Source organism: Octopus sinensis, linkage group LG10 (assembly GCF_006345805.1).
Source record: "Octopus sinensis linkage group LG10, ASM634580v1, whole genome shotgun sequence".
Classification (NCBI taxonomy): domain Eukaryota; kingdom Metazoa; phylum Mollusca; class Cephalopoda; order Octopoda; family Octopodidae; genus Octopus; species Octopus sinensis.
The window spans coordinates 51896657-51907156 of NC_043006.1; positions in this window are offsets into that span (position 1 = coordinate 51896657).

Here is a 10500-nt window from a genome sequence, read left to right on the forward strand (position 1 = left end):
GAATTTTATTGGACATTACGACATACCAGCAATTCCTGCATCTGTATCGACACATATCAAAGAAAAGGGATGTGAGTGTGCGTGTACACACATACACACACTTCCAAATATGTTTTTCTGTGTTTTTTTTCTGAATTACAATTTGATGAAGTCAGTACTATGTATTCCATGATAAACCTTAAGACAGCCTTACCGGACAATCTCACGGCTAGTTCTGTTACTCTGATAAAGCAATTTTATATTCTCCTATATATTTCTCCGCTGGTTTTGATACGCCAAAAATCTTCAAGAGTAGGTAGCAATGTTTAACGTACACGTTAAGTTTTAATGGCAATTTTTTTAATGGGGGTGAGATAACCAAAATGTACCTATATTGTTTTGGCTATCCTTCTGATGACTAAAACAATAGGCTCATTTTTGATTCCATACACTTTGAGATTTACGTATTTTGCATTCTGTAACACAACAACATTCCGGCATCAGGATACGAAACACAAACAGCTGCGTTTGAATGGTAATACACCAGCTGGAATTTCAGACATTCTGCATCTTTCTTACAGACATAGAATGGAAGTGAAAAATACTGGAGCAATGTTGGAACTAAAGAACTAAATAAATACGATATACTTTAACCTGTTATTTTATATAATTAGTTAACATAGAAAGTCGAGTGTTTTTATTCTAACACGAGCAAAATGCACCAATGGACGGTGCTGAATTATATCTGCTGAATAAAAAGCAATCAGTGTTTTCTTTTCATTAAAAAATAATTAAGCATGCCTTTATTTCAATAAATTTGTTGGTTTTGTTAAACGAAGTTAAGGCAAAAAAAAAACCTCTTGAGAAACCAAATAGTCTTTCCTTCCTTCGTGCCAAGTTTGAAGAAAATATTTCTTTTGCATCTTACTTTTTTGGTCTCTTAAATATACTGCACTTTGTGGCATTATTTCAAGCCAGCCGGCTTTTTTTTGCGCAAACTGCACGTGCATTTTTCTCGCGTACGCGTAGTATCGATCGCAACAGTTGATGTACTTGCGCTTACAAATTCACGTACCCACGGCTTTATCGATCGCATTCTCACCTGGAATCGATTTTGTAATTTTTTCAAGACTTATATATGCCCTGATACCGTTGGTATCTACATAACAAATTTGAGCGCAATCGGATGGAGGATCCTAGAAGACACACACAGACAGACAGAACGGATTTTATATAATAGATGTGCATACATACTCATACACACATTAACACACAAACACGCACACAAACAGACACACATACACACAAACATATTTACATATGTACACACATAATAGTACTTGTTGATTCTGTTAGAAACAGAAAGAACTGCAATTAAAGTCAGGTACACAATACATCAAATGTCTCATATGATCGTTTCTGGAGAATTCATCATATTATCCTGGAATGTTACAGAACTAATCTTGGAAATGTCACCATTAAATAGTGTGTGTGTGTATGAGTCTCGATGTAGACGCTTGCATGGCATGGTGCAGAGTCCTGTTGCCATACATAGGGTCTTCCAGCAGCCACCCTCTTGACCCAGGGCAGCACTACCTCCTCAATGTACTTGTGTTGCGTGTGAGGCAGTGTGAGAAGATGAATGAAGGCATAACATCGCCATCACTAGTGATTACTCCAAAGAACATCATGTTGACTGGTTGTTTGATTTTTATCACTCTCGGTACATATCCTTAAATTGCACTGTCCTCAGATTGACACTCAAACACTCTGAAATGTTCGTATTGAAGCTTCTGGAGCGAATACCAATCGGTACAGCATGTCGTTTTCAAATTTCTGAATTGTATCATGGTGCTGTTTTTCTCACAGACAGTACCCAACAGACCCTACTATACTGTGTAGTCGACAAAATCAAAAACAAACAATGCGCATGCGTGAAATTAAAAATATAAAATGATGACAATTTACCCATCGCACCCTACGTATGTGTGTGTGTGTGTGTGTGTAGTTACGTATTACTAATCACTAGAAAATCTTTTTTTTCGTAGAAACAAAATCAGTAATTGAATGAGAACAAACACTACATGAAATAGAATTAAACATTCATTGTTTTAAAGGTTAGCTGTATCTTCGGATTTTCGTAAAATCAAGTTTTTGTTAACTGCGCAGGAAGAATAGAAGTTAATCAAATATACATACATAGCTATGTACACAAACACTCTCGCGCGCGCCCACAAATATGGTTAGACAGAGTTAGACAAACAGACAAAAACAGATAAATAGATAGAAAGAACGAAAGATAGATAGACAGATAGATAGATAGATAGATAGATAGATAGATAGATAGATAGATAGATAGATAGATAGGTAGATAGATGGATAGATAGGTAGGTAGATAGATAAGTTTCTTTATTGGCCACACAGGGCTGCACACAGATGGGACAAGTTACAAGGTAGAGCTTTTCTTTTGGGGGATGAAAAAAACAAAACACAAAAGAAACAAAAAAAAGGGGTGGCGTAGGTTTTCGATCAAGAGGGATCGTAAAAGGGAAGAAAAGAACAAAAAAAAGGTAGATAGATAGATAGATGGCTAAATGGATGGATGGATAGATAGGTAGGTAGATAGGTAGGTAGATAGATAGATAGATAGATAGATAGATAGATAGATAGATAGATAGATAGATAGATAGATAGACAGATATGTAGGTAGGTATATAGGTAGATTGGTAGGTAAGTAGATAGATACATAGATAGACAGACAGACAGATAGACAAATAGATAGATAGTTAGATAGATAGATAGATAGATAGATGATAGATAGATAGATAGATAGATAGATATAGGTACATGGGTGGATAAATAGATAAATACACGAGTAGATACACACAGATATACACACACATACACACATACATATAAACATGGGTAGATAAATGGGTACCTAATGAAGTAGATGTATAGCTATATGGCTACAGATATAGATGGATACATGGGTGGGTAGAGGGATAGATGAACACAGATACCTGGGTAGATAGTTTGATATATATATACATATATGGAGAGAGAGAGAGAGATAGAGAAACAGACAGACTGTAGGATGGAGGGAGAGAGAGATAGCGAGAGAGACAGTGGGAGGGAGAGGTAGCGAAAGATAGAAATGCGGGTTACCAAAAGTGGGACAAATAGTTTTGAGGATTGGTACAGAGTTATCGATTAAGAAAATATTGATAATAATAAATCAATGGAAATAGCCGAAGTGTATTTATATTCAATATTTGGTGAAAGGGAAAATAAATATTTAAATAGGCACATGTATAGAATGAAAGTCGGGTAAAGTATGGGTATGTATGTATGTATGTATGTATGTATGTATGTATGTATGTATGTATGTATGTATAGGCGCAGGGGTGGCTGTGGGTTAAGTAGCTTGCTTACCAACCGCTTGGTTCCGGGTTCAGTCCCACTGCGTGGCACCTTGGACAAGTGTTTTCTACTATAGCCTCGGGCCGACCAAAGCTTCGTGACTGGATTTGGTAGACGGAAACTGAAAGAAGCCCGTCGATATATATATATATATATATATATATATGTATGTGTGTGTGTGTGTATGTTTCTGTGTCTGTGTTTGTCCCCGCAACATCGCTTGACAACCGATGCTGGTGTGTTTATGTCCCCGTTACTAAACGGTTCGGCAAGAGAGAGAGAGCGATGGAATAAGTACTAGGCTTACAAAGAATAAGTCCTGGCGTCGATTTGCTCGACTAAAGGTGGTGCTCAAGCATGGCCGCAGTCAAATGACTGAAACAAATAAAAGAATAAAAAGAAAGAAAGAATAAAGAATTATGTATGTGTGTGTGTGTGTGTGCATGTACGCATGACTGTATGTACATATGTATGAGGTTTAGTATGGAGGGTTATGAACTTATGAAATAAAGTCGCTGAATTTGAAGATGTCCGTATTCGTTAATGACAGATATTATAGAGAACTGAGAAAAGTGGTAATAGAATATTTTTCTAAGTTTCAAAAAGAACTAACTAGTTATAAATACGTTAAAAGTAGAGTATTTCGAAGCAGAAAAATTAACTTAAAAATACTCTTACAAAAGTTTGTTTGATAACAAGTATTAAATAGTATCTGTTTTTTAATCTACTGTACAATGCACATGATTACAATAACATGGGTGTCTTCCGGGTGAAATACATTCGATTATACCAAGGGCAATTACTCTTTATATGAATTTATTTTCCCTTTATTTATTTGTGCAGTTATCTTCAAAAATAAAATTCTGAACAGTAATGTGGTGGAATTACTGTATCTAACTACTAGAGATCACAATAAGAAAAGCTGCTTTTCATAATTTAATAAAGACGGAAATCAGTCCCCATAATCTTTACAAAGCCTCTTATATTGAGGGAGTAAAGGAGGTGTCCTCAAGCCGGAGATTTGGCCCGAATACTCTTAATGTAGTTGATTCTGTTAAACGCCGCAAGGTGACCTTTAGCGGTAATAGATGGTGTTGTCAAGATCGGTTTAGGGATTAATGCTACTATCCAAGAAGACCTCGACGTCTTCCAACTCCAAACGCAAGACTACATCCCATCTGATGGTCTAATGATCCCGCCAATCCACAGCCCGAGAATGGTGCTTTACCAAATTCGGAAAGATGCAAGAGAAAGTTGACTTCGGAGGAATTCGAACATAGAAAGCAAAAAGGAATTTTGCCATTGACTCTAACAATTGACTCAATTCATTGCCTACTATCACTGCTTTCTTAAACATATATTTTAAAAATCATGTATGTTATATTGAAATAAGTATGTGTACAGATTAATTTGAAACACTATGAATTTATAAGAATTAATACGTTTGCAATTATTACTTCGATTAAAAGCGTTGAGCGGCCTCAAATTAATTTAATTCGATACTTTCATATTATAATGACTGTAACAAATTTAGGTTGATAGTATTATAATGCTTATACAATTAGGACTTAGAAGAAGTGGTGTAATTTAAAGAAAAAGTGGGTAAATAAAAATTAAATCTAAGGAAATCAAGTGTAGTGAGAGGTATTACGTACATTTCAAATAAGATGAGTTATTACAATATATATTTTGTGTAAAATATTATGTATAAATGTATAGAAATATAAACACAATTAGGAATTAGATATAATGTGTAAAAATAGTGCCTCTTAATTTTCATGAAAATAACCAAATAGTTTGTAAGAAAGCATAAAAGAGAAAAATAAAAATTGCATATTTTAAATATATAAAGTGCTTTATAAATGATAGTTTGAAATTAATAAAACATGTTACTGAAAGCACACGTAATTGTAATAAGGTTGAATTAAAAAAGAATAGCTTAAAATTATCTCCCCTTTTGACTTACCAACTATTTGAGCTAGTTTAAAAATCCCAAATTTCATATATTCCCTTTCTATCAATGTAAAGACAGAATCTCTACACAAGAAAGAATCAACAAGAAGAATCTTTTTATTGAAAAATTCCAAACGCTTCTTAATATGCAAACTCCACGGTGACTATATTCTTTTTTCTAGCATCCTGTCTGACAAAAATTGATATAAGCATCCTGTTTGACAAAAAATCCAGCATTCCAATTAAATCCACAGAATTGTCTCCCCTTATTCACAGGAACTGGATAACTCCCACCTTATTTCTTGTTTTGATACACAATCACCCAACTTCTTCAAACAAAACACTACACTTAAACACATGCATCCTAACCCTCCAAAGAGGTTTTTCCAAGGACTAATATTGAACTCTGAAAACATAAAGACTCTACTATGTATTGGTATACTTATTTATTAATTTTTGTATAATTTTATTATTATTTTTTTGAAAAAACATTGTAAATTTCTTTTTTCCCCTTCCTCAATTTAAAAAAAAATATTTTTCCCCTTCCAAATCTTGAAAATTTGCCTTACAATAAAAGCCGGTTTGATTTCTTTTTTTAAATTTTCATACATTTTATTAAAATGTACTGACTTACCTTCGAAACACGCAATGAGTCGAAACAGGGGCAGCTGAAGAAGGGGAATGTTCCCTCTGTTGTTTGTCTTGTACTCTGTTTTTTCGTTGTTAAAAAATAAGTCCGTTTCCTTGTTTGTATTTATGTTTTTGTTTCTCGTCGTGTTCTACATTTATTTGTGGTGTCCTGTACTCATATATGATTGTATATATACATATATATGTAGGTATGTACATATATGTACGTATGTATGCATACGTTTTATTTTTTAAATTGTTATATATATATATATATATATATAAACGATAAACGTCGCCCTTTTCAAGCCTAGCCAGGCTCACGGGTTTCCCGGTTTCTGTGGCGTATGTATACCCCCCAGCTGGACAGAATTAATAGTCAAAACTATTTAAGTATTTTATCTGATCAAATTCATCCCATGTTTCGGAACTGTTTCCAGAGTGAAACGCAATCTTTCAGGATTATAATGCACCAATTCACACAGCTAAAGTTGTTACTAAATGGCATCAGGAACAATCTAGTGAGGTTGAACATCTTACCTGGCCACCACAGCCCCCAGATCTCAATATTATTAAACTTTTATGGTGCAATTTAGTAAAACAAGTAAAGAGTCGATATCTTCCACCATCATCGCTACAAGAACTGTAGACCGTTTTAGCCGAAGAAAGGACAAAACTTCCTTTGGAAACAATTCAACTTTGTACGAGTCCGTACCTCGTAGACGTCAAGCTGTAATTACTACCATAACAAAATTAATTTGTTTGAAATGTTAAGGGGTTTCCATTATTTTGTCCAACCCCTGTATATGTATGTATATATATATATAAATATATATATATATATTTCATCCCGGTTTTCAAACAGGGAAACAGATCCCTCGCAGTCAACTATCGCCCAATCTCACTCACCTCCCACATCATTAAAGTGTTTGAAAGAGTGTTAAGATCAAGGATAGCTGACTTCCTGGAGACCCACAAACTCCTAAATTCAAATCAGCATGGCTTTCGCTGTGGCAGGGACTGTCTAACACAGCTCTTACACCACATTGAAGATGTACTCAAAGCCTTGGGAATAGGTTCGAACTCTGACGTCATATATCTTGACTTCAGTAAAGCGTTCGACAGGGTAGACCATAACATCCTACTCTCAAAATTGGCAAATGTTGTAATCCGTGGAAAAGTTCTACACTGGATTAAGTGTTTCCTGGCGAATAGAACACAACATGTTGTAGTTGATGGAGTCCACTCAAACCCAGCAAAAGTCACCAGCGGTGTTCCCCAGGGAACTGTTTTGGGTCCGCTACTCTTCATAATTTACGTAAACGACCTTTCCAGTGTCGTACATCATTGCAAAGTGAAAATATTCGCTGATGACACTAAGCTCCAGCAAATCGTCAATGAAGAAGCAGACCGAACTCAACTCCAGTCTGATCTATATGCTGTGAGTCAATGGGCAGACAGAAACAAAATGCAACTGAATGAGGGAAAATTTGAGCTGATGCATTTTGGAAGAAATTCCTCACTAAAACAACCATACTCTCTTCCTTCAGGGGAACCGCTCACAACCTCTAACAATATCAGAGACCTGGGTGTAATTGTTGATGACGATCTCAGTTGGAGTGCACACATCAACAAGAAGGTCGATATAGCTCGTAGGATGAGTTCCTGGATCTTAAGAACTTTCCGGTCCAGAGAACAAGGTGTCATCATACCACTTTTTTCCTCCTTTGTACGGCCACACCTTGAATACTGCTGCCCACTGTGGTCTCCTCACACAAGACAAAACATCTCCAGAATTGAGTCACCCCAGAGGGCTCTCACTAAACAAATTGAAGGCATGGCTGCTCTCGATTATTGGGATCGCCTTAAAGCCTTGAAACTTTACTCCCTCCAGCGTCGCCGTGAGCGGTACATCATTTGTACGATGTGGAAAATATACCGCCAACTTTGCCCAAACGACCTAAACATTAGCTTCAAGTTTCATCCAAGACTTGGACCACGTGCTATACGTCCCCTGCCCAATTCAAGATCACAACATACATGTACACTGCAACATAATTTCTTTTCCTCAACAGGCCCTGCCCTATTTAACATTGTCCCGAAGGAGATCAAAGAGGAAAAGGATCCCATCAACTTTAAACAGAGTCTGGATAGATTCCTTCAAAGAATACCAGATAAGCCACCCATAATTGGATACAACTCACCCAACAAGAACTCACTACTTGAACAAAACTGGATACAACTCACCCAACAAGAACTCACTACTTGAACAAAACTTGACTTAAACAGGATTCGAATAATCCTATCAGGTGGTGCTATTAAGTTAGACATGGCCTGGACCAATCTCTGGTCGAAACATATCTAAGTTTATCTAAGTTTATATATATATATATATATATATATATATATATATATATATATATATATATATATATATTAATATATATATATAATATATATTATACATGTGTATATATATAATATAATATACATGTGTATATATATATAATATTATATACTTGCAACACTTGCAGATGAAAGAGCCTCTTGTTGGCATTGGAGTAAGAGAGAAGAGTAAAGCTGGAAGCCAGAAGAAGCCAGGAGCAGTGACTTGGCCACCTCTGCTGACCCAACGGGAGGGTGTTACAGTTCAGGGTCGAAACACCCGACGAACGTTGGATACCATCTGATGACATCAGTTCCTCCTGGCCATGGCTCTATTTGATAAATGGAAAAAAATCACCTCCTTATAGGTGTTATTAAAAACACACACACACACACATGTATGTATATATGTATTATGTATATATGTGTGTATATATATATATATATATATATATATATTATATATAATATATATATATATATATATTATATATATATATACATACAATTGCAGCGTGGAAGGTGTTTATAAGCCATATAAGAAACACACAAAAGCCGTTCGATTCACTTCAACATTTAAGTTTAATTTGTCAAAATATTTTCGTCGCTTTGAAACCGCGACCTGTTCACTGACAAAAGTTCGTGCTGTATCACTGAGATGCAGCATGAAGTTTTGTCAGTGAAAAGGTCGCGGTTTCAAAGCAACGAAAATATTTTGACAAATTAAATTTAAATGTTGAAGCGAATCTAACGGTGTTGTGTGTTTCTTAAATGGCTTATAAACACCTTCCACGCTGCAATTGTTTTCGTTTCAGCACACACGATCTCAGATCAAATTACTTGCTATGCGAGTACATCTCCGTAATATATATATATATATATATATATATATATATATATATATATAATATATATATATATATATATATATATATATATGTATACCTACTTACCTTCATAATACAGCCGCACTCATATATATTTACATCTATCTATCTATCTATCTATCTATCTATCTATCTATCTATCTATCTATCTATCTATCTATATATATATATATCTATCTACATGTATATATATATGCATTTATATAGAGTGATATATAATCTTGCATATACTCGTATATGATAAGGCATGTAACGAGTGCATATCGTGCACTATATTAGTGCGATGCTTTATTCAAGAGAAATATTTATTAACAAAGATTTGTTATTTTCATTTTTATTTATTTCAAAATTAATACAAATCTACAAAAGTTTGATAGAAGGTATATTAAGTGAATAAATTAAAGTGCTCATTGTATAATAATTAATTGAATTATAATTGAGAGGTTACAACAACTGGATTTGCAGCAAATAGTGGATTTAATCATCGTCCTATTGTTCTCATACATGTGATTTATTGTGATTTGTGGGATTGTGGAATTTTGAGTGTGATTGGCTGGATGACGAGTAAAAGGAAATTAGTTATGGGGTGTGCGATAGATTAAAAGACTCGGGAGTAAATGGGTTAACTTTTAAAAGATAGGTACAGAAATGCAAAGAACAAAATATATTGTCAAAGAACAAGGGGAAGAAATGGGTTTAGGATATAGGTGTGTATGTTTATACGAATGTGTGTATGTATGGAGGAAGAGAAAAGGAAAAGTGAGAGAGAGAAGGAGAGAGAGAGAAGGAGAGAGAGAAGGAGAGAGAGAGAGAGAGAGAGAGAGAGAGAGAGAGAGAGAGAGAGAGAGTACTGTTTAAAAAGTGGTCAGATCTCTGGGTTATAGTGCTGAATTAACAAAGCAAAGCATTGGAGATGAGGACGTATTCGTCATACCATATGGATGGTTAATAGAAAGACTAGGGAGGATATGTGACTGATGATAAATGGTAACAAGAAATAGTGAAACTATAGAGTACCGAACAATAATGAAGAATATGTCGGAGTAAATATTAGAAATCCGATACATTTGATATCTGGTAGCAAGAAGCTATGAAATATAGATGATTGAATGCTGTATATATATATTTTACTTGCCACGTCTGACAGAAGTGGAAGTGCTCATAGGTTCGCAGGCCCTTGTAGACTAATGAGTTTTATGCCTTTTATGTTCTTGCACCAATATACGTCAACACCTGAAAAAAA